Raw genomic sequence first — 26,122 nt, forward strand, 5'->3', positions numbered from 1 at the left:
TACAAACAATAAATGCTAAAGGGGCTTTAGAGAACTGTGTACCCTCTACCTGCTGGTGAGACGTAAAGTCGTAAGAGCCAACAATGAGAACAGAAAGGAGCTGCATTAAAAAGTAAAAATTGAGGTACCATTTAATCCAGCAGGCACGCCACTGGGCCTCTCACCTGAGAAGACCAGAATCGAGAAGACATAGGCTGCAAAAGCTGCACTGCAGCCTTATTCACAATAGCCAAGACAGTGAAGCAACCAAAATGTTCTTCAACAGGTGAATGGATAAAGAAGAAGTGGTCCATGTACACAATGGAATATTAGCCATGGAAAACAATGAAACACTGCTCTTTGAGGCACCACAGGTGAACCTGGGGATAATCACCAAACATGATGTAAGTCGGAAAGCAAAAGACCTATATCCTATGATATCACTTACAGGGGTTAGCTAAAAACTGACACAAATGAACATATTTCCACAGAGAAAGACGCTCACAGAATTAGAAAACAAACTATGCTCATGTAAAAGGAAAGGTGGGGGGAATGGATAAATTAAGATTAGTGTTACTATACGTATACAAATACATATTATATACATTTATCAAAAAGACCGACCATATAGCAAGGGAGGTCTACAGAACACTCTGTAGTATTTTACATGGGAAGAGGATCTGTACAAGAATAGACATATACAATGTACAAATGAACCAGATTCTGTACACCTAGGACAAACAATAGTCTAATCTTTACCCCGATTAAAAAAAGTAAAAAAAAAAAAACCAAGAAGAAATAAGGAGACCTAAACTTATGGGGGTTCTCCTAGCACATTCCATTCTAATTTAAAACCTAGGAACACGACTTCCTGAAAGGCTCTGCTGCCTTAGTACCCAGATTTGGGAACGGAGAAATGAGGCCTCCTTGTGGCCATTTCCCACAACAGCCGCTTAAACACATTGCTAAAGGTCACTAAATATTCACCAAACTTGCATTTATTTAAATGACTCCTGCCCTCCAAAAATTCCTGGGGTCGAAAATCGACCAATGTTTCAAAAGAGGGCAACCTTTCAAGATGACAATTTCAAGAGGTATATTGTACTCACATTTTTTTCACAGAAAACAAAAAGGCGAGGAAAAATGATGAATTTTAGGAATTTTTAAAGACATGCAAACCCAAATTACAAAAACCGATCAGCTCACAGCAGTCAGAATGGCCATTAGCAAAAATGCTGCAAACAATAAATGCTGAAGTGATTGTGGAGAGATGCTTACCCTCTCTTCTATGGGGGACGTGGTAAGAGCCACTAATGAAAACACAATGGAGGTGTGTTTGAACAGTGAGCTACAGGTGAATCATTCACACCCAGTGCTGGGCGTAACCCCTGAGAAATGAGAATCAAAAAGTCACAGGCTGGCAATCCTGCACTCCAGCAATATTTACCATAGCCAACACTTGGAAGCAACGAAAATATCCATCAATACAGGAATGCACCAAGAAGAAGTGGTCTATGTACACAATGGAATATTACTCCAATAAAAACTATAAATTAAATTTAAAAAACAAACAAAAGTAAGGAGACATCCGCTTTTGTGGGTTTATCCGGGCACATTCCACTCTAATTTATAACCGAGGAACACCACTGGCCGGGAGGGCTGTTTCCCTAGTTACCAGAGTGGGGGACGTAGAGAGGCTGCCGTCCTCTGGCTGTTACCTGCAAAAGCAGCTTTGAAACCTGTGCTAATGCTCACTTCATATGAACAAGTACGGCAGGGCTGTAAATGAAACATGCCCTCAAAATGTTTAGAGGGAGGTAAATGGCCAAAGCATTTCAAAATGTGACACATACTTTAAGAAAACACTTTGAAGAACTAAGCTGTAATCACAGATTGAAAAATAAAAGCACGTGCCTTAAAGCTCAATTTCAACGGATTATGAGACACATGCAAATTCAACCACAAAGAGGTATTATCTCAAACCAGTCAGAATAACCATCAGCAAGAAAACTATAAACAATAAATGCTGAAGGTGTTGTGGAGAAATGCATACGCTCAACTTTAAGAGGGACGTAACTTGGAAAGAGCCACTAATGAGAACTGAATGGAGGTGTCTTTAAAAGGGAAATATTGAGCTACCATATGATCCAGCAGGCCCCTTCCTGGACCTATACCGTCTGAAGACAGAACTGGAAAGACACAGGCAGGCAAAACTGCACTGCACAGTATTACAATAGCCAAGATATGGAAGTAACCAAAAAGTCCACCAACAGATGGGGGGACAAAGAAGAACTGCTACATGTAGAGATGGAATATTAGCTAGCGAAAAAATGAAACAAGGCCATTTGCAGCACCATAGATGAGTCTAGAAGTAATCACGCAACTTGTAGTAAGTGAGAAAGCGAAAGACACATATCCTATCCTATCACTTGTAGGTGTTACCAAAAAATTGATACCAATGAAGATATTTCCACAGAGAAAGGCAATCACAGATTCATTAAACAAACTTATGGTTCACCAAATGGAAAGGTGTGTGAGGATTGGATACATTACGGTATTGGGGTTAACAGAGATATACAAACACATGTGAAATACAGAATCACCAAAGACCTACAGAATACCAAGAGAAGACTACTCAACATTGTGTCATAGCCTACATGGGAAAAGGATACGAAGAAGAATAGATATATGTATATGTGTGAAAGAACCACATCTTGCACACCTAGAGCAAACAAAATATTGTAATCAAATTTGCTGTGATAAAAAATAAAAATTTACTTAAAAATACGAACAAGAAGTAATGAGAAGGGGGTGCTCGGGCTCCGGCCCGCAGTTCGAGCGGCGAGAGTGCTCAGAGACGCGACGCGGGCCAGAGGGGAGTGAGCGGGCGCCTCAGTGTCCCTCCCCTTCCCACCCCTCGCCTCGCCGCCTTCTCCCCCCTCAGCCGGACCGGAATTATGTGATCCCGGAAGTTCCGGCGCCACTGCTGTGTGGGATAAACAGTAATGGCGGAGGCTGCAGCTCCGGGAACAACAGCCACAACATCAGGAGCAGGAGCGGCAGGGGCGGCGGTGGCAGCGGCCTCCCCCACCCCTATCCCCACAGTCACCTCCCCGTCCCTGGGGACACGGGATGTGACAGCGACGGCAGCGGCGGCGGCGGGACCAAACAGGTCACCTGCAGGTATTTCATGCATGGGGTTTGTAAGGAAGGAGATAACTGTCGATACTCACGTGACCTCTCTGACAGTCCATATGGTGTAGTGTACAAGTATTTTCAGCGAGGGTACGGAGACCGCTGCAAATATGAACACAGCAAGCCATTGCAACTGCTACAGATCTAACTGCAAAGTCACCCCTTGCTGCTTCCTCAAGTCTCTCATCAGTAGTTGGACAGATTGGTGAAATGCATATGGGCGAAGCTGAGTCAAGAAATTCAAACTTTTCAACTGTAGGAGCGCGTTCAGAAGACTGGGTGAACACCATTGAGTTTGTTCCTGGGCAGCCCTACTGTGGCCGTACTGCCCCTTCCTCCACTGAAGCACCCCTGCAGGGCTCAGTGACCAAGGAAGAATCAGAGAAGGAGCAAATTGCAGTGGAAACAAAGAAGCAGATCTGCCCCTATGCTGCAGTGGGAGAGTGCCGATATGGGGAGAACTGTGTGTATCTCCATGGAGACGCGTGTGATATGTGTGGGCTGCAGGTCTTCCATCCAGTGGATGCTGCCCAAAGATCACAACATATAAAATCTTGCATCGAGGCCCATGAGAAGGACATGGAGCTCTCGTTTGCTGTGCAGCACAGCAAGGACATGGTGTGTGGGATCTGCATGGAGGTGGTCTATGAGAAAGCCAACCCCCGCGAGCGCCGCTTCGGAATCCTCTCCAACTGCAACCACACCTACTGTCTCAAGTGTATTCGCAAGTGGAGGAGTGCTAAGCAATTTGAGAGCAAGATCATAAAGTACTGCCCAGAATGCCGGATCACATCTAACATTGCCATTCCAAGTGAGGACTGGGTGGAGGAGAAAGAAAAGAAGCAGAAACTCATTCAGAAATACAAGGAGGCAATGAGCAACAAGGCGTGCAGGTATTTTGAAGAAGGACGTGGGAGCTGCCCATTTGGAGGGAACTGCGTTTACAAGCATGCGTACCCTGATGCCGTAGAGAGGAGCCACAGAGACAGAAAGTGGGAACATCAAGCACATAGCGGGCCCAACGAAGGAACCACTTCTGGGAGCTCATTGAGGAAAGAGAGAACGGCAACCCCTTTGACAACGACGAAGAAGAGGTTGTCACCTTTGAGCTGGGCGAGATGTTGCTTGTGCTTTTGGCTGCAGGTGGGGACGACGACCTGACAGACTCTGAAGACGAGTGGGACTTGTTTCACGATGAGCTGGAAGATTTTTATGACTTGGATCTATAGCAGCTTTGCTGGGCGTGTGAACTGGTCTGCTGAGCCTCAGACGGCAGCCCTCCCCGCTGGTGGCAGCAGTGCCCGTGGTTCTCTTCTAGGCAGGCCTCTCAAGTCCAGGTGCTGTCGTAATAATTTTTACCCAGGGCCTGTCTTCTCAATCCCTCACCTTTCCCCAAGGAGTATGTTGTTTTCTCTGTTTAAAAAAGTTCCACAATGAATCTTAAAGTTAGTTTTCTTGTAACATGAATTTAACGGTCAGACAGAGTGTAGGTTTGCTGCGTCATCTGTTTTCAGCCAGATTCACACAGTTCAAGGGTAGCATTTCCGGATTTCCAGTACTCATTTTTGAGGACCCCAGGTTCAAAAGTAACAGCATTGGCCCTGCTTTTGGGTCCAAGAATTGGGGTGATAGGTGAAGGATCTGAACTGTGGCATGTAGCCTTCTGCTATAGACTTCGGCGGATGCTTGAGGTTTCTGGTGAATTCTGCACATCTGTGTTTTTATATCTGTTCCCTGCCCTGGAATCCCCACCCTGTGCACTCGTTCTGTGGTTTTCGTCTCTTGTTTAATTGCACACAATACTACTGCTGGGTAACCAGAACCAGGTGCGACTGTGTTGAGATTTTTACTGTGTTTAGCCTGATAGGAAAATTGTGAAAGAACACATATAAAGATATAGCGGAATAAAATAAATGCAGAGTTGGAAGTTGACTCCCAAGGGCTGATAGACTTGGTACGTGTGAGTGTGCAACAAGCATCTCATCCCTGCATAGATGCAGTGTCTGTAGCCTTAGAGGAAAAACTCAAGTTTACTGGTTTCAGCCTCGTGTGGCAAATAGATCTTAAAGGACAAAGCAGTATATTGGTAGCTGTTAATAGAGCAGGGCTAGCTCTGTCTATATAAATAGGGAAATGGGCTTAGCCATAGAGGTTCAACTATCTGGTTATCTCATGTATTAACACACATTGGGTCTCAGTTACACAGTTGTATTTAATGTTTTATGATCTCCTAGACTTTCTAGTCCAGGCACTTTTTGACAAGCCTTTGTCCTCATTTGAGGGGTTTTGTTGTCGGGTTGTTGGGTCCCTTTGTGTGGGTATTTGCCTCATGCCATCCCTGAGCTTTGCAGCTAGACAGGTGTGATTCAAAACTATGTTCTAAGGTGTTTCCTGTAGTGGAGTAATTGGTTTGCAGTAGTAAGTCATGTTTTTCCACTAAAAGGGGACGGAGGGGTGGTAATCCACGAGATAAGCTAAAGTTAAATTGTTAGAAGAATTCCTTGATCAGAAAATATAAATTTGCGTTTTGTTGCTCTATTTCCTGAAAGTAACTTGGAGATAAACCTGATTTGTCCATCTACTGCTTTGATCCCTTGGATACCACTCATACTTTCACGTTAAGCAAAAACAAGTAATTCTTGCAGGGGTCTCTGTCTTTTTCAGCAGCCCTTTTGTAAGACGCACTTTTCCCAAATAAAACAATTTTAAACCTCCCTCCCCCCAAAAAAAAGAAGTAATGAGACATAAACTTAAAGGGCTTTTTCCTGGCACATTCCATTCTAGTTTACAACCTAGAACACCACTTCAATTAAGGCTCTGTTGCATTAGTAACCAGATTTGAAAAGGAGAAATGCTGCCGCCTTGTGGCCGTTTCCCACAAGAGCGACTTTACACCCACAGCTAATGGTCATTAACATTCAGAAGGACTCGGGGCCATAAAGGACAGCTGCCCTCAAAAATTGTGCTGAGGTAAGGAATGGACAAAACAATTCAAAACAGGCCAATTTTTCAAGAAGATAGTATGAAGAGTGAAGTTTTACTCACTCTCTTTAAAAAAAACAGGAAAATGGATAAAAGCTCAACCTCAGGAAGTATTAGACTCATGCAATCTAATCTACAAAAAGGTTTCAACGCACACCAGTCGACTGACCATCAGCAAAAAGTCTACAAACAATAAATGCTAAAGGGGCTTTAGAGAACTGTGTACCCTCTACCTGCTGGTGAGACGTAAAGTCGTAAGAGCCAACAATGAGAACAGAAAGGAGCTGCATTAAAAAGTAAAAATTGAGGTACCATTTAATCCAGCAGGCACGCCACTGGGCCTCTCACCTGAGAAGACCAGAATCGAGAAGACATAGGCTGCAAAAGCTGCACTGCAGCCTTATTCACAATAGCCAAGACAGTGAAGCAACCAAAATGTTCTTCAACAGGTGAATGGGTAAAGAAGAAGTGGTCCATGTACACAATGGAATATTAGCCATGGAAAACAATGAAACACTGCTCTTTGAGGCACCACAGGTGAACCTGGGGATAATCACCAAACATGATGTAAGTCGGAAAGCAAAAGACCTATATCCTATGATATCACTTACAGGGGTTAGCTAAAAACTGACACAAATGAACATATTTCCACAGAGAAAGACGCTCACAGAATTAGAAAACAAACTATGCTCATGTAAAAGGAAAGGTGGGGGGAATGGATAAATTAAGATTAGTGTTACTATACGTATACAAATACATATTATATACATTTATCAAAAAGACCGACCATATAGCAAGGGAGGTCTACAGAACACTCTGTAGTATTTTACATGGGAAGAGGATCTGTACAAGAATAGACATATACAATGTACAAATGAACCAGATTCTGTACACCTAGGACAAACAATAGTCTAATCTTTACCCCGATTAAAAAAAGTAAAAAAAAAAAAACCAAGAAGAAATAAGGAGACCTAAACTTATGGGGGTTCTCCTAGCACATTCCATTCTAATTTAAAACCTAGGAACACGACTTCCTGAAAGGCTCTGCTGCCTTAGTACCCAGATTTGGGAACGGAGAAATGAGGCCTCCTTGTGGCCATTTCCCACAACAGCCGCTTAAACACATTGCTAAAGGTCACTAAATATTCACCAAACTTGCATTTATTTAAATGACTCCTGCCCTCCAAAAATTCCTGGGGTCGAAAATCGACCAATGTTTCAAAAGAGGGCAACCTTTCAAGATGACAATTTCAAGAGGTATATTGTACTCACATTTTTTTCACAGAAAACAAAAAGGCGAGGAAAAATGATGAATTTTAGGAATTTTTAAAGACATGCAAACCCAAATTACAAAAACCGATCAGCTCACAGCAGTCAGAATGGCCATTAGCAAAAATGCTGCAAACAATAAATGCTGAAGTGATTGTGGAGAGATGCTTACCCTCTCTTCTATGGGGGACGTGGTAAGAGCCACTAATGAAAACACAATGGACGTGTGTTTGAACAGTGAGCTACAGGTGAATCATTCACACCCAGTGCTGGGCGTAACCCCTGAGAAATGAGAATCAAAAAGTCACAGGCTGGCAATCCTGCACTCCAGCAATATTTACCATAGCCAACACTTGGAAGCAACGAAAATATCCATCAATACAGGAATGCACCAAGAAGAAGTGGTCTATGTACACAATGGAATATTACTCCAATAAAAACTATAAATTAAATTTAAAAAACAAACAAAAGTAAGGAGACATCCGCTTTTGTGGGTTTATCCGGGCACATTCCACTCTAATTTATAACCGAGGAACACCACTGGCCGGGAGGGCTGTTTCCCTAGTTACCAGAGTGGGGGACGTAGAGAGGCTGCCGTCCTCTGGCCGTTACCTGCAAAAGCAGCTTTGAAACCTGTGCTAATGCTCACTTCATATGAACAAGTACGGCAGGGCTGTAAATGAAACATGCCCTCAAAATGTTTAGAGGGAGGTAAATGGCCAAAGCATTTCAAAATGTGACACATACTTTAAGAAAACACTTTGAAGAACTAAGCTGTAATCACAGATTGAAAAATAAAAGCACGTGCCTTAAAGCTCAATTTCAACGGATTATGAGACACATGCAAATTCAACCACAAAGAGGTATTATCTCAAACCAGTCAGAATAACCATCAGCAAGAAAACTATAAACAATAAATGCTGAAGGTGTTGTGGAGAAATGCATACGCTCAACTTTAAGAGGGACGTAACTTGGAAAGAGCCAGTAATGAGAACAGAATGGAGGTGCCTTTAAAAGGGAAATATTGAGCTACCATATGATCCAGCAGGCCCCTTCCTGGACCTATACCCTCTGAAGACAGAACTGGAAAGACACAGGCAGGCAAAACTGCACTGCACAGTATTACAATAGCCAAGATATGGAAGTAACCAAAAAGTCCACCAACAGATGGGGGGACAAAGAAGAACTGCTACATGTAGAGATGGAATATTAGCTAGCGAAAAAATGAAACAAGGCCATTTGCAGCACCATAGATGAGTCTAGAAGTAATCACGCAACTTGTAGTAAGTGAGAAAGCGAAAGACACATATCCTATCCTATCACTTGTAGGTGTTACCAAAAAATTGATACCAATGAAGATATTTCCACAGAGAAAGGCAATCACAGATTCATTAAACAAACTTATGGTTCACCAAATGGAAAGGTGTGTGAGGATTGGATACATTACGGTATTGGGGTTAACAGAGATATACAAACACATGTGAAATACAGAATCACCAAAGACCTACAGAATACCAAGAGAAGACTACTCAACATTGTGTCATAGCCTACATGGGAAAAGGATACGAAGAAGAATAGATATATGTATATGTGTGAAAGAACCACATCTTGCACACCTAGAGCAAACAAAATATTGTAATCAAATTTGCTGTGATAAAAAATAAAAATTTACTTAAAAATACGAACAAGAAGTAATGAGAAGGGGGTGCTCGGGCTCCGGCCCGCAGTTCGAGCGGCGAGAGTGCTCAGAGACGCGATGCGGGCCAGAGGGGAGTGAGCGGGCGCCTCAGTGTCCCTCCCCTTCCCACCCCTCGCCTCGCCGCCTTCTCCCCCCTCAGCCGGACCGGAATTATGTGATCCCGGAAGTTCCGGCGCCACTGCTGTGTGGGATAAACAGTAATGGCGGAGGCTGCAGCTCCGGGAACAACAGCCACAACATCAGGAGCAGGAGCGGCAGGGGCGGCGGTGGCAGCGGCCTCCCCCACCCCTATCCCCACAGTCACCTCCCCGTCCCTGGGGGCACGGGATGTGACAGCGACGGCAGCGGTGGCGGCGGGACCAAACAGGTCACCTGCAGGTATTTCATGCATGGGGTTTGTAAGGAAGGAGATAACTGTCGATACTCACGTGACCTCTCTGACAGTCCATATGGTGTAGTGTACAAGTATTTTCAGCGAGGGTACGGAGACTGCTGCAAATATGAACACAGCAAGCCATTGCAACTGCTACAGATCTAACTGCAAAGTCACCCCTTGCTGCTTCCTCAAGTCTCTCATCAGTAGTTGGACAGATTGGTGAAATGCATATGGGCGAAGCTGAGTCAAGAAATTCAAACTTTTCAACTGTAGGAGCGCGTTCAGAAGACTGGGTGAACGCCATTGAGTTTGTTCCTGGGCAGCCCTACTGTGGCCGTACTGCCCCTTCCTCCACTGAAGCACCCCTGCAGGGCTCAGTGACCAAGGAAGAATCAGAGAAGGAGCAAATTGCAGTGGAAACAAAGAAGCAGATCTGCCCCTATGCTGCAGTGGGAGAGTGCCGATATGGGGAGAACTGTGTGTATCTCCATGGAGACGCGTGTGATATGTGTGGGCTGCAGGTCTTCCATCCAGTGGATGCTGCCCAAAGATCACAACATATAAAATCTTGCATCGAGGCCCATGAGAAGGACATGGAGCTCTCGTTTGCTGTGCAGCACAGCAAGGACATGGTGTGTGGGATCTGCATGGAGGTGGTCTATGAGAAAGCCAACCCCCGCGAGCGCCGCTTCGGAATCCTCTCCAACTGCAACCACACCTACTGTCTCAAGTGTATTCGCAAGTGGAGGAGTGCTAAGCAATTTGAGAGCAAGATCATAAAGTACTGCCCAGAATGCCGGATCACATCTAACATTGCCATTCCAAGTGAGGACTGGGTGGAGGAGAAAGAAAAGAAGCAGAAACTCATTCAGAAATACAAGGAGGCAATGAGCAACAAGGCGTGCAGGTATTTTGAAGAAGGACGTGGGAGCTGCCCATTTGGAGGGAACTGCGTTTACAAGCATGCGTACCCTGATGCCGTAGAGAGGAGCCACAGAGACAGAAAGTGGGAACATCAAGCACATAGCGGGCCCAACGAAGGAACCACTTCTGGGAGCTCATTGAGGAAAGAGAGAACGGCAACCCCTTTGACAACGACGAAGAAGAGGTTGTCACCTTTGAGCTGGGCGAGATGTTGCTTGTGCTTTTGGCTGCAGGTGGGGACGACGACCTGACAGACTCTGAAGACGAGTGGGACTTGTTTCACGATGAGCTGGAAGATTTTTATGACTTGGATCTATAGCAGCTTTGCTGGGCGTGTGAACTGGTCTGCTGAGCCTCAGACGGCAGCCCTCCCCGCTGGTGGCAGCAGTGCCCGTGGTTCTCTTCTAGGCAGGCCTCTCAAGTCCAGGTGCTGTCGTAATAATTTTTACCCAGGGCCTGTCTTCTCAATCCCTCACCTTTCCCCAAGGAGTATGTTGTTTTCTCTGTTTAAAAAAGTTCCACAATGAATCTTAAAGTTAGTTTTCTTGTAACATGAATTTAACGGTCAGACAGAGTGTAGGTTTGCTGCGTCATCTGTTTTCAGCCAGATTCACACAGTTCAAGGGTAGCATTTCCGGATTTCCAGTACTCATTTTTGAGGACCCCAGGTTCAAAAGTAACAGCATTGGCCCTGCTTTTGGGTCCAAGAATTGGGGTGATAGGTGAAGGATCTGAACTGTGGCATGTAGCCTTCTGCTATAGACTTCGGCGGATGCTTGAGGTTTCTGGTGAATTCTGCACATCTGTGTTTTTATATCTGTTCCCTGCCCTGGAATCCCCACCCTGTGCACTCGTTCTGTGGTTTTCGTCTCTTGTTTAATTGCACACAATACTACTGCTGGGTAACCAGAACCAGGTGCGACTGTGTTGAGATTTTTACTGTGTTTAGCCTGATAGGAAAATTGTGAAAGAACACATATAAAGATATAGCGGAATAAAATAAATGCAGAGTTGGAAGTTGACTCCCAAGGGCTGATAGACTTGGTACGTGTGAGTGTGCAACAAGCATCTCATCCCTGCATAGATGCAGTGTCTGTAGCCTTAGAGGAAAAACTCAAGTTTACTGGTTTCAGCCTCGTGTGGCAAATAGATCTTAAAGGACAAAGCAGTATATTGGTAGCTGTTAATAGAGCAGGGCTAGCTCTGTCTATATAAATAGGGAAATGGGCTTAGCCATAGAGGTTCAACTATCTGGTTATCTCATGTATTAACACACATTGGGTCTCAGTTACACAGTTGTATTTAATGTTTTATGATCTCCCAGACTTTCTAGTCCAGGCACTTTTTGACAAGCCTTTGTCCTCATTTGAGGGGTTTTGTTGTCGGGTTGTTGGGTCCCTTTGTGTGGGTATTTGCCTCATGCCATCCCTGAGCTTTGCAGCTAGACAGGTGTGATTCAAAACTATGTTCTAAGGTGTTTCCTGTAGTGGAGTAATTGGTTTGCAGTAGTAAGTCATGTTTTTCCACTAAAAGGGGACGGAGGGGTGGTAATCCACGAGATAAGCTAAAGTTAAATTGTTAGAAGAATTCCTTGATCAGAAAATATAAATTTGCGTTTTGTTGCTCTATTTCCTGAAAGTAACTTGGAGATAAACCTGATTTGTCCATCTACTGCTTTGATCCCTTGGATACCACTCATACTTTCACGTTAAGCAAAAACAAGTAATTCTTGCAGGGGTCTCTGTCTTTTTCAGCAGCCCTTTTGTAAGACGCACTTTTCCCAAATAAAACAATTTTAAACCTCCCTCCCCCCAAAAAAAAGAAGTAATGAGACATAAACTTAAAGGGCTTTTTCCTGGCACATTCCATTCTAGTTTACAACCTAGAACACCACTTCAATTAAGGCTCTGTTGCATTAGTAACCAGATTTGAAAAGGAGAAATGCTGCCGCCTTGTGGCCGTTTCCCACAAGAGCGACTTTACACCCACAGCTAATGGTCATTAACATTCAGAAGGACTCGGGGCCATAAAGGACAGCTGCCCTCAAAAATTGTGCTGAGGTAAGGAATGGACAAAACAATTCAAAACAGGCCAATTTTTCAAGAAGATAGTATGAAGAGTGAAGTTTTACTCACTCTCTTTAAAAAAAACAGGAAAATGGATAAAAGCTCAACCTCAGGAAGTATTAGACTCATGCAATCTAATCTACAAAAAGGTTTCAACGCACACCAGTCGACTGACCATCAGCAAAAAGTCTACAAACAATAAATGCTAAAGGGGCTTTAGAGAACTGTGTACCCTCTACCTGCTGGTGAGACGTAAAGTCGTAAGAGCCAACAATGAGAACAGAAAGGAGCTGCATTAAAAAGTAAAAATTGAGGTACCATTTAATCCAGCAGGCACGCCACTGGGCCTCTCACCTGAGAAGACCAGAATCGAGAAGACATAGGCTGCAAAAGCTGCACTGCAGCCTTATTCACAATAGCCAAGACAGTGAAGCAACCAAAATGTTCTTCAACAGGTGAATGGGTAAAGAAGAAGTGGTCCATGTACACAATGGAATATTAGCCATGGAAAACAATGAAACACTGCTCTTTGAGGCACCACAGGTGAACCTGGGGATAATCACCAAACATGATGTAAGTCGGAAAGCAAAAGACCTATATCCTATGATATCACTTACAGGGGTTAGCTAAAAACTGACACAAATGAACATATTTCCACAGAGAAAGACGCTCACAGAATTAGAAAACAAACTATGCTCATGTAAAAGGAAAGGTGGGGGGAATGGATAAATTAAGATTAGTGTTACTATACGTATACAAATACATATTATATACATTTATCAAAAAGACCGACCATATAGCAAGGGAGGTCTACAGAACACTCTGTAGTATTTTACATGGGAAGAGGATCTGTACAAGAATAGACATATACAATGTACAAATGAACCAGATTCTGTACACCTAGGACAAACAATAGTCTAATCTTTACCCCGATTAAAAAAAGTAAAAAAAAAAAAACCAAGAAGAAATAAGGAGACCTAAACTTATGGGGGTTCTCCTAGCACATTCCATTCTAATTTAAAACCTAGGAACACGACTTCCTGAAAGGCTCTGCTGCCTTAGTACCCAGATTTGGGAACGGAGAAATGAGGCCTCCTTGTGGCCATTTCCCACAACAGCCGCTTAAACACATTGCTAAAGGTCACTAAATATTCACCAAACTTGCATTTATTTAAATGACTCCTGCCCTCCAAAAATTCCTGGGGTCGAAAATCGACCAATGTTTCAAAAGAGGGCAACCTTTCAAGATGACAATTTCAAGAGGTATATTGTACTCACATTTTTTTCACAGAAAACAAAAAGGCGAGGAAAAATGATGAATTTTAGGAATTTTTAAAGACATGCAAACCCAAATTACAAAAACCGATCAGCTCACAGCAGTCAGAATGGCCATTAGCAAAAATGCTGCAAACAATAAATGCTGAAGTGATTGTGGAGAGATGCTTACCCTCTCTTCTATGGGGGACGTGGTAAGAGCCACTAATGAAAACACAATGGAGGTGTGTTTGAACAGTGAGCTACAGGTGAATCATTCACACCCAGTGCTGGGCGTAACCCCTGAGAAATGAGAATCAAAAAGTCACAGGCTGGCAATCCTGCACTCCAGCAATATTTACCATAGCCAACACTTGGAAGCAACGAAAATATCCATCAATACAGGAATGCACCAAGAAGAAGTGGTCTATGTACACAATGGAATATTACTCCAATAAAAACTATAAATTAAATTTAAAAAACAAACAAAAGTAAGGAGACATCCGCTTTTGTGGGTTTATCCGGGCACATTCCACTCTAATTTATAACCGAGGAACACCACTGGCCGGGAGGGCTGTTTCCCTAGTTACCAGAGTGGGGGACGTAGAGAGGCTGCCGTCCTCTGGCCGTTACCTGCAAAAGCAGCTTTGAAACCTGTGCTAATGCTCACTTCATATGAACAAGTACGGCAGGGCTGTAAATGAAACCTGCCCTCAAAATGTTTAGAGGGAGGTAAATGGCCAAAGCATTTCAAAATGTGACACATACTTTAAGAAAACACTTTGAAGAACTAAGCTGTAATCACAGATTGAAAAATAAAAGCACGTGCCTTAAAGCTCAATTTCAACGGATTATGAGACACATGCAAATTCAACCACAAAGAGGTATTATCTCAAACCAGTCAGAATAACCATCAGCAAGAAAACTATAAACAATAAATGCTGAAGGTGTTGTGGAGAAATGCATACGCTCAACTTTAAGAGGGACGTAACTTGGAAAGAGCCACTAATGAGAACTGAATGGAGGTGCCTTTAAAAGGGAAATATTGAGCTACCATATGATCCAGCAGGCCCCTTCCTGGACCTATACCCTCTGAAGACAGAACTGGAAAGACACAGGCAGGCAAAACTGCACTGCACAGTATTACAATAGCCAAGATATGGAAGTAACCAAAAAGTCCACCAACAGATGGGGGGACAAAGAAGAACTGCTACATGTAGAGATGGAATATTAGCTAGCGAAAAAATGAAACAAGGCCATTTGCAGCACCATAGATGAGTCTAGAAGTAATCACGCAACTTGTAGTAAGTGAGAAAGCGAAAGACACATATCCTATCCTATCACTTGTAGGTGTTACCAAAAAATTGATACCAATGAAGATATTTCCACAGAGAAAGGCAATCACAGATTCATTAAACAAACTTATGGTTCACCAAATGGAAAGGTGTGTGAGGATTGGATACATTACGGTATTGGGGTTAACAGAGATATACAAACACATGTGAAATACAGAATCACCAAAGACCTACAGAATACCAAGAGAAGACTACTCAACATTGTGTCATAGCCTACATGGGAAAAGGATACGAAGAAGAATAGATATATGTATATGTGTGAAAGAACCACATCTTGCACACCTAGAGCAAACAAAATATTGTAATCAAATTTGCTGTGATAAAAAATAAAAATTTACTTAAAAATACGAACAAGAAGTAATGAGAAGGGGGTGCTCGGGCTCCGGCCCGCAGTTCGAGCGGCGAGAGTGCTCAGAGATGCGATGCGGGCCAGAGGGGAGTGAGCGGGCGCCTCAGTGTCCCTCCCCTTCCCACCCCTCGCCTCGCCGCCTTCTCCCCCCTCAGCCGGACCGGAATTATGTGATCCCGGAAGTTCCGGCGCCACTGCTGTGTGGGATAAACAGTAATGGCGGAGGCTGCAGCTCCGGGAACAACAGCCACAACATCAGGAGCAGGAGCGGCAGGGGCGGCGGTGGCAGCGGCCTCCCCCACCCCTATCCCCACAGTCACCTCCCCGTCCCTGGGGGCACGGGATGTGACAGCGACGGCAGCGGTGGCGGCGGGACCAAACAGGTCACCTGCAGGTATTTCATGCATGGGGTTTGTAAGGAAGGAGATAACTGTCGATACTCACGTGACCTCTCTGACAGTCCATATGGTGTAGTGTACAAGTATTTTCAGCGAGGGTACGGAGACTGCTGCAAATATGAACACAGCAAGCCATTGCAACTGCTACAGATCTAACTGCAAAGTCACCCCTTGCTGCTTCCTCAAGTCTCTCATCAGTAGTTGGACAGATTGGTGAAATGCATATGGGCGAAGCTGAGTCAAGAAATTCAAACTTTTCAACTGTAGGAGCGCGTTCAGAAGACTGGGTGAACGCCATTGAGTTTGTTCCTGGGCAGCCCTACTGTGGCCGTACTGCCCCTTCCTCCACTGAAGCACCCCTGCAGGGCTCAGTGACCAAGGAAGAATCAGAGAAGGAGCAAATTGCAGTGGAAACAAAGAAGCAGATCTGCCCCTATGCTGCAGTGGGAGAGTGCCGATATGGGGAGAACTGTGTGTATCTCCATGGAGACGCGTGTGATATGTGTGGGCTGCAGGTCTTCCATCCAGTGGATGCTGCCCAAAGATCACAACATATAAAATCTTGCATCGAGGCCCATGAGAAGGACATGGAGCTCTCGTTTGCTGTGCAGCACAGCAAGGACATGGTGTGTGGGATCTGCATGGAGGTGGTCTATGAGAAAGCCAACCCCCGCGAGCGCCGCTTCGGAATCCTCTCCAACTGCAACCACACCTACTGTCTCAAGTGTATTCGCAAGTGGAGGAGTGCTAAGCAATTTGAGAGCAAGATCATAAAGTACTGCCCAGAATGCCGGATCACATCTAACATTGCCATTCCAAGTGAGGACTGGGTGGAGGAGAAAGAAAAGAAGCAGAAACTCATTCAGAAATACAAGGAGGCAATGAGCAACAAGGCGTGCAGGTATTTTGAAGAAGGACGTGGGAGCTGCCCATTTGGAGGGAACTGCGTTTACAAGCATGCGTACCCTGATGCCGTAGAGAGGAGCCACAGAGACAGAAAGTGGGAACATCAAGCACATAGCGGGCCCAACGAAGGAACCACTTCTGGGAGCTCATTGAGGAAAGAGAGAACGGCAACCCCTTTGACAACGACGAAGAAGAGGTTGTCACCTTTGAGCTGGGCGAGATGTTGCTTGTGCTTTTGGCTGCAGGTGGGGACGACGACCTGACAGACTCTGAAGACGAGTGGGACTTGTTTCACGATGAGCTGGAAGATTTTTATGACTTGGATCTATAGCAGCTTTGCTGGGCGTGTGAACTGGTCTGCTGAGCCTCAGACGGCAGCCCTCCCCGCTGGTGGCAGCAGTGCCCGTGGTTCTCTTCTAGGCAGGCCTCTCAAGTCCAGGTGCTGTCGTAATAATTTTTACCCAGGGCCTGTCTTCTCAATCCCTCACCTTTCCCCAAGGAGTATGTTGTTTTCTCTGTTTAAAAAAGTTCCACAATGAATCTTAAAGTTAGTTTTCTTGTAACATGAATTTAACGGTCAGACAGAGTGTAGGTTTGCTGCGTCATCTGTTTTCAGCCAGATTCACACAGTTCAAGGGTAGCATTTCCGGATTTCCAGTACTCATTTTTGAGGACCCCAGGTTCAAAAGTAACAGCATTGGCCCTGCTTTTGGGTCCAAGAATTGGGGTGATAGGTGAAGGATCTGAACTGTGGCATGTAGCCTTCTGCTATAGACTTCGGCGGATGCTTGAGGTTTCTGGTGAATTCTGCACATCTGTGTTTTTATATCTGTTCCCTGCCCTGGAATCCCCACCCTGTGCACTCGTTCTGTGGTTTTCGTCTCTTGTTTAATTGCACACAATACTACTGCTGGGTAACCAGAACCAGGTGCGACTGTGTTGAGATTTTTACTGTGTTTAGCCTGATAGGAAAATTGTGAAAGAACACATATAAAGATATAGCGGAATAAAATAAATGCAGAGTTGGAAGTTGACTCCCAAGGGCTGATAGACTTGGTACGTGTGAGTGTGCAACAAGCATCTCATCCCTGCATAGATGCAGTGTCTGTAGCCTTAGAGGAAAAACTCAAGTTTACTGGTTTCAGCCTCGTGTGGCAAATAGATCTTAAAGGACAAAGCAGTATATTGGTAGCTGTTAATAGAGCAGGGCTAGCTCTGTCTATATAAATAGGGAAATGGGCTTAGCCATAGAGGTTCAACTATCTGGTTATCTCATGTATTAACACACATTGGGTCTCAGTTACACAGTTGTATTTAATGTTTTATGATCTCCTAGACTTTCTAGTCCAGGCACTTTTTGACAAGCCTTTGTCCTCATTTGAGGGGTTTTGTTGTCGGGTTGTTGGGTCCCTTTGTGTGGGTATTTGCCTCATGCCATCCCTGAGCTTTGCAGCTAGACAGGTGTGATTCAAAACTATGTTCTAAGGTGTTTCCTGTAGTGGAGTAATTGGTTTGCAGTAGTAAGTCATGTTTTTCCACTAAAAGGGGACGGAGGGGTGGTAATCCACGAGATAAGCTAAAGTTAAATTGTTAGAAGAATTCCTTGATCAGAAAATATAAATTTGCGTTTTGTTGCTCTATTTCCTGAAAGTAACTTGGAGATAAACCTGATTTGTCCATCTACTGCTTTGATCCCTTGGATACCACTCATACTTTCACGTTAAGCAAAAACAAGTAATTCTTGCAGGGGTCTCTGTCTTTTTCAGCAGCCCTTTTGTAAGACGCACTTTTCCCAAATAAAACAATTTTAAACCTCCCTCCCCCCAAAAAAAAGAAGTAATGAGACATAAACTTAAAGGGCTTTTTCCTGGCACATTCCATTCTAGTTTACAACCTAGAACACCACTTCAATTAAGGCTCTGTTGCATTAGTAACCAGATTTGAAAAGGAGAAATGCTGCCGCCTTGTGGCCGTTTCCCACAAGAGCGGCTTTACACCCACAGCTAATGGTCATTAACATTCAGAAGGACTCGGGGCCATAAAGGACAGCTGCCCTCAAAAATTGTGCTGAGGTAAGGAATGGACAAAACAATTCAAAACAGGCCAATTTTTCAAGAAGATAGTATGAAGAGTGAAGTTTTACTCACTCTCTTTAAAAAAAACAGGAAAATGGATAAAAGCTCAACCTCAGGAAGTATTAGACTCATGCAATCTAATCTACAAAAAGGTTTCAACGCACACCAGTCGACTGACCATCAGCAAAAAGTCTACAAACAATAAATGCTAAAGGGGCTTTAGAGAACTGTGTACCCTCTACCTGCTGGTGAGACGTAAAGTCGTAAGAGCCAACAATGAGAACAGAAAGGAGCTGCATTAAAAAGTAAAAATTGAGGTACCATTTAATCCAGCAGGCACGCCACTGGGCCTCTCACCTGAGAAGACCAGAATCGAGAAGACATAGGCTGCAAAAGCTGCACTGCAGCCTTATTCACAATAGCCAAGACAGTGAAGCAACCAAAATGTTCTTCAACAGGTGAATGGGTAAAGAAGAAGTGGTCCATGTACACAATGGAATATTAGCCATGGAAAACAATGAAACACTGCTCTTTGAGGCACCACAGGTGAACCTGGGGATAATCACCAAACATGATGTAAGTCGGAAAGCAAAAGACCTATATCCTATGATATCACTTACAGGGGTTAGCTAAAAACTGACACAAATGAACATATTTCCACAGAGAAAGACGCTCACAGAATTAGAAAACAAACTATGCTCATGTAAAAGGAAAGGTGGGGGGAATGGATAAATTAAGATTAGTGTTACTATACGTATACAAATACATATTATATACATTTATCAAAAAGACCGACCATATAGCAAGGGAGGTCTACAGAACACTCTGTAGTATTTTACATGGGAAGAGGATCTGTACAAGAATAGACATATACAATGTACAAATGAACCAGATTCTGTACACCTAGGACAAACAATAGTCTAATCTTTACCCCGATTAAAAAAAGTAAAAAAAAAAAAACCAAGAAGAAATAAGGAGACCTAAACTTATGGGGGTTCTCCTAGCACATTCCATTCTAATTTAAAACCTAGGAACACGACTTCCTGAAAGGCTCTGCTGCCTTAGTACCCAGATTTGGGAACGGAGAAATGAGGCCTCCTTGTGGCCATTTCCCACAACAGCCGCTTAAACACATTGCTAAAGGTCACTAAATATTCACCAAACTTGCATTTATTTAAATGACTCCTGCCCTCCAAAAATTCCTGGGGTCGAAAATCGACCAATGTTTCAAAAGAGGGCAACCTTTCAAGATGACAATTTCAAGAGGTATATTGTACTCACATTTTTTTCACAGAAAACAAAAAGGCGAGGAAAAATGATGAATTTTAGGAATTTTTAAAGACATGCAAACCCAAATTACAAAAACCGATCAGCTCACAGCAGTCAGAATGGCCATTAGCAAAAATGCTGCAAACAATAAATGCTGAAGTGATTGTGGAGAGATGCTTACCCTCTCTTCTATGGGGGACGTGGTAAGAGCCACTAATGAAAACACAATGGAGGTGTGTTTGAACAGTGAGCTACAGGTGAATCATTCACACCCAGTGCTGGGCGTAACCCCTGAGAAATGAGAATCAAAAAGTCACAGGCTGGCAATCCTGCACTCCAGCAATATTTACCATAGCCAACACTTGGAAGCAACGAAAATATCCATCAATACAGGAATGCACCAAGAAGAAGTGGTCTATGTACACAATGGAATATTACTCCAATAAAAACTATAAATTAAATTTAAAAAACAAACAAAAGTAAGGAGACATCCGCTTTTGTGGGTTTATCCGGGCACATTCCACTCTAATTTATAACCGAGGAACACCACTGGCCGGGAGGGCTGTTTCCCTAGTTACCAGAGTGGGGGACGTAGAGAGGCTGCCGTCCTCTGGCCGTTACCTGCAAAAGCAGCTTTGAAACCTGTGCTAATGCTCACTTCATATGAACAAGTACGGCAGGGCTGTAAATGAAACCTGCCCTCAAAATGTTTAGAGGGAGGTAAATGGCCAAAGCATTTCAAAATGTGACACATACTTTAAGAAAACACTTTGAAGAACTAAGCTGTAATCACAGATTGAAAAATAAAAGCACGTGCCTTAAAGCTCAATTTCAACGGATTATGAGACACATGCAAATTCAACCACAAAGAGGTATTATCTCAAACCAGTCAGAATAACCATCAGCAAGAAAACTATAAACAATAAATGCTGAAGGTGTTGTGGAGAAATGCATACGCTCAACTTTAAGAGGGACGTAACTTGGAAAGAGCCACTAATGAGAACTGAATGGAGGTGCCTTTAAAAGGGAAATATTGAGCTACCATATGATCCAGCAGGCCCCTTCCTGGACCTATACCCTCTGAAGACAGAACTGGAAAGACACAGGCAGGCAAAACTGCACTGCACAGTATTACAATAGCCAAGATATGGAAGTAACCAAAAAGTCCACCAACAGATGGGGGGACAAAGAAGAACTGCTACATGTAGAGATGGAATATTAGCTAGCGAAAAAATGAAACAAGGCCATTTGCAGCACCATAGATGAGTCTAGAAGTAATCACGCAACTTGTAGTAAGTGAGAAAGCGAAAGACACATATCCTATCCTATCACTTGTAGGTGTTACCAAAAAATTGATACCAATGAAGATATTTCCACAGAGAAAGGCAATCACAGATTCATTAAACAAACTTATGGTTCACCAAATGGAAAGGTGTGTGAGGATTGGATACATTACGGTATTGGGGTTAACAGAGATATACAAACACATGTGAAATACAGAATCACCAAAGACCTACAGAATACCAAGAGAAGACTACTCAACATTGTGTCATAGCCTACATGGGAAAAGGATACGAAGAAGAATAGATATATGTATATGTGTGAAAGAACCACATCTTGCACACCTAGAGCAAACAAAATATTGTAATCAAATTTGCTGTGATAAAAAATAAAAATTTACTTAAAAATACGAACAAGAAGTAATGAGAAGGGGGTGCTCGGGCTCCGGCCCGCAGTTCGAGCGGCGAGAGTGCTCAGAGACGCGACGCGGGACAGAGGGGAGTGAGCGGGCGCCTCAGTGTCCCTCCCCTTCCCACCCCTCGCCTCGCCGCCTTCTCCCCCCTCAGCCGGACCGGAATTATGTGATCCCGGAAGTTCCGGCGCCACTGCTGTGTGGGATAAACAGTAATGGCGGAGGCTGCAGCTCCGGGAACAACAGCCACAACATCAGGAGCAGGAGCGGCAGGGGCGGCGGTGGCAGCGGCCTCCCCCACCCCTATCCCCACAGTCACCTCCCCGTCCCTGGGGGCACGGGATGTGACAGCGACGGCAGCGGCAGCGGCGGGACCAAACAGGTCACCTGCAGGTATTTCATGCATGGGGTTTGTAAGGAAGGAGATAACTGTCGATACTCACGTGACCTCTCTGACAGTCCATATGGTGTAGTGTACAAGTATTTTCAGCGAGGGTACGGAGACCGCTGCAAATATGAACACAGCAAGCCATTGCAACTGCTACAGATCTAACTGCAAAGTCACCCCTTGCTGCTTCCTCAAGTCTCTCATCAGTAGTTGGACAGATTGGTGAAATGCATATGGGCGAAGCTGAGTCAAGAAATTCAAACTTTTCAACTGTAGGAGCGCGTTCAGAAGACTGGGTGAACGCCATTGAGTTTGTTCCTGGGCAGCCCTACTGTGGCCGTACTGCCCCTTCCTCCACTGAAGCACCCCTGCAGGGCTCAGTGACCAAGGAAGAATCAGAGAAGGAGCAAATTGCAGTGGAAACAAAGAAGCAGATCTGCCCCTATGCTGCAGTGGGAGAGTGCCGATATGGGGAGAACTGTGTGTATCTCCATGGAGACGCGTGTGATATGTGTGGGCTGCAGGTCTTCCATCCAGTGGATGCTGCCCAAAGATCACAACATATAAAATCTTGCATCGAGGCCCATGAGAAGGACATGGAGCTCTCGTTTGCTGTGCAGCACAGCAAGGACATGGTGTGTGGGATCTGCATGGAGGTGGTCTATGAGAAAGCCAACCCCCGCGAGCGCCGCTTCGGAATCCTCTCCAACTGCAACCACACCTACTGTCTCAAGTGTATTCGCAAGTGGAGGAGTGCTAAGCAATTTGAGAGCAAGATCATAAAGTACTGCCCAGAATGCCGGATCACATCTAACATTGCCATTCCAAGTGAGGACTGGGTGGAGGAGAAAGAAAAGAAGCAGAAACTCATTCAGAAATACAAGGAGGCAATGAGCAACAAGGCGTGCAGGTATTTTGAAGAAGGACGTGGGAGCTGCCCATTTGGAGGGAACTGCGTTTACAAGCATGCGTACCCTGATGCCGTAGAGAGGAGCCACAGAGACAGAAAGTGGGAACATCAAGCACATAGCGGGCCCAACGAAGGAACCACTTCTGGGAGCTCATTGAGGAAAGAGAGAACGGCAACCCCTTTGACAACGACGAAGAAGAGGTTGTCACCTTTGAGCTGGGCGAGATGTTGCTTGTGCTTTTGGCTGCAGGTGGGGACGACGACCTGACAGACTCTGAAGACGAGTGGGACTTGTTTCACGATGAGCTGGAAGATTTTTATGACTTGGATCTATAGCAGCTTTGCTGGGCGTGTGAACTGGTCTGCTGAGCCTCAGACGGCAGCCCTCCCCGCTGGTGGCAGCAGTGCCCGTGGTTCTCTTCTAGGCAGGCCTCTCAAGTCCAGGTGCTGTCGTAATAATTTTTACCCAGGGCCTGTCTTCTCAATCCCTCACCTTTCCCCAAGGAGTATGTTGTTTTCTCTGTTTAAAAAAGTTCCACAATGAATCTTAAAGTTAGTTTTCTTGTAACATGAATTTAACGGTCAGACAGAGTGTAGGTTTGCTGCGTCATCTGTTTTCAGCCAGATTCACACAGTTCAAGGGTAGCATTTCCGGATTTCCAGTACTCATTTTTGAGGACCCCAGGTTCAAAAGTAACAGCATTGGCCCTGCTTTTGGGTCCAAGAATTGGGGTGATAGGTGAAGGATCTGAACTGTGGCATGTAGCCTTCTGCTATAGACTTCGGCGGATGCTTGAGGTTTCTGGTGAATTCTGCACATCTGTGTTTTTATATCTGTTCCCTGCCCTGGAATCCCCACCCTGTGCACTCGTTCTGTGGTTTTCGTCTCTTGTTTAATTGCACACAATACTACTGCTGGGTAACCAGAACCAGGTGCGACTGTGTTGAGATTTTTACTGTGTTTAGCCTGATAGGAAAATTGTGAAAGAACACATATAAAGATATAGCGGAATAAAATAAATGCAGAGTTGGAAGTTGACTCCCAAGGGCTGATAGACTTGGTACGTGTGAGTGTGCAACAAGCATCTCATCCCTGCATAGATGCAGTGTCTGTAGCCTTAGAGGAAAAACTCAAGTTTACTGGTTTCAGCCTCGTGTGGCAAATAGATCTTAAAGGACAAAGCAGTATATTGGTAGCTGTTAATAGAGCAGGGCTAGCTCTGTCTATATAAATAGGGAAATGGGCTTAGCCATAGAGGTTCAACTATCTGGTTATCTCATGTATTAACACACATTGGGTCTCAGTTACACAGTTGTATTTAATGTTTTATGATCTCCTAGACTTTCTAGTCCAGGCACTTTTTGACAAGTCTTTGTCCTCATTTGAGGGGTTTTGTTGTCGGGTTGTTGGGTCCCTTTGTGTGGGTATTTGCCTCATGCCATCCCTGAGCTTTGCAGCTAGACAGGTGTGATTCAAAACTATGTTCTAAGGTGTTTCCTGTAGTGGAGTAATTGGTTTGCAGTAGTAAGTCATGTTTTTCCACTAAAAGGGGACGGAGGGGTGGTAATCCACGAGATAAGCTAAAGTTAAATTGTTAGAAGAATTCCTTGATCAGAAAATATAAATTTGCGTTTTGTTGCTCTATTTCCTGAAAGTAACTTGGAGATAAACCTGATTTGTCCATCTACTGCTTTGATCCCTTGGATACCACTCATACTTTCACGTTAAGCAAAAACAAGTAATTCTTGCAGGGGTCTCTGTGTTTTTCAGCAGCCCTTTTGTAAGACGCACTTTTCCCAAATAAAACAATTTTAAACCTCCCTCCCCCCAAAAAAAAGAAGTAATGAGACATAAACTTAAAGGGCTTTTTCCTGGCACATTCCATTCTAGTTTACAACCTAGAACACCACTTCAATTAAGGCTCTGTTGCATTAGTAACCAGATTTGAAAAGGAGAAATGCTGCCGCCTTGTGGCCGTTTCCCACAAGAGCGGCTTTACACCCACAGCTAATGGTCATTAACATTCAGAAGGACTCGGGGCCATAAAGGACAGCTGCCCTCAAAAATTGTGCTGAGGTAAGGAATGGACAAAACAATTCAAAACAGGCCAATTTTTCAAGAAGATAGTATGAAGAGTGAAGTTTTACTCACTCTCTTTAAAAAAAACAGGAAAATGGATAAAAGCTCAACCTCAGGAAGTATTAGACTCATGCAATCTAATCTACAAAAAGGTTTCAACGCACACCAGTCGACTGACCATCAGCAAAAAGTCTACAAACAATAAATGCTAAAGGGGCTTTAGAGAACTGTGTACCCTCTACCTGCTGGTGAGACGTAAAGTCGTAAGAGCCAACAATGAGAACAGAAAGGAGCTGCATTAAAAAGTAAAAATTGAGGTACCATTTAATCCAGCAGGCACGCCACTGGGCCTCTCACCTGAGAAGACCAGAATCGAGAAGACATAGGCTGCAAAAGCTGCACTGCAGCCTTATTCACAATAGCCAAGACAGTGAAGCAACCAAAATGTTCTTCAACAGGTGAATGGGTAAAGAAGAAGTGGTCCATGTACACAATGGAATATTAGCCATGGAAAACAATGAAACACTGCTCTTTGAGGCACCACAGGTGAACCTGGGGATAATCACCAAACATGATGTAAGTCGGAAAGCAAAAGACCTATATCCTATGATATCACTTACAGGGGTTAGCTAAAAACTGACACAAATGAACATATTTACACAGAGAAAGACGCTCACAGAATTAGAAAACAAACTATGCTCATGTAAAAGGAAAGGTGGGGGGAATGGATAAATTAAGATTAGTGTTACTATACGTATACAAATACATATTATATACATTTATCAAAAAGACCGACCATATAGCAAGGGAGGTCTACAGAACACTCTGTAGTATTTTACATGGGAAGAGGATCTGTACAAGAATAGACATATACAATGTACAAATGAACCAGATTCTGTACACCTAGGACAAACAATAGTCTAATCTTTACCCCGATTAAAAAAAGTAAAAAAAA

General features: G+C 44.0%; 4 pseudogenes across 4 annotated transcripts; all 4 read left to right on the top strand.

Annotated features, from left to right (window-relative positions):
• The first annotated feature begins 2,984 nt into the window (after positions 1-2,984).
• On the top strand, positions 2,985-4,403 carry LOC309656599 (E3 ubiquitin-protein ligase makorin-1 pseudogene; annotated as a pseudogene). Its single transcript has one exon. The product of its transcript is annotated as an E3 ubiquitin-protein ligase makorin-1 pseudogene (transcript).
• Positions 4,404-9,324: 4,921 nt separating this feature from the next.
• Positions 9,325-10,743, top strand: LOC309656577 (E3 ubiquitin-protein ligase makorin-1 pseudogene; annotated as a pseudogene). The gene has a single exon. The product of its transcript is annotated as an E3 ubiquitin-protein ligase makorin-1 pseudogene (transcript).
• Positions 10,744-15,664: 4,921 nt separating this feature from the next.
• LOC309656554 (E3 ubiquitin-protein ligase makorin-1 pseudogene) lies at positions 15,665-17,083 on the top strand (annotated as a pseudogene). The gene has a single exon. The product of its transcript is annotated as an E3 ubiquitin-protein ligase makorin-1 pseudogene (transcript).
• A 4,921-nt stretch (positions 17,084-22,004) lies between these two features.
• LOC309656575 (E3 ubiquitin-protein ligase makorin-1 pseudogene) lies at positions 22,005-23,423 on the top strand (annotated as a pseudogene). The gene has a single exon. The product of its transcript is annotated as an E3 ubiquitin-protein ligase makorin-1 pseudogene (transcript).
• Positions 23,424-26,122: the final 2,699 nt, after the last annotated feature.

The sequence above is a fragment of the Balaenoptera physalus genome (genome assembly GCF_965194825.1).
Source record: "Balaenoptera physalus genome assembly, contig: SUPER_2_unloc_15, whole genome shotgun sequence".
NCBI lineage: Eukaryota > Metazoa > Chordata > Mammalia > Artiodactyla > Balaenopteridae > Balaenoptera > Balaenoptera physalus.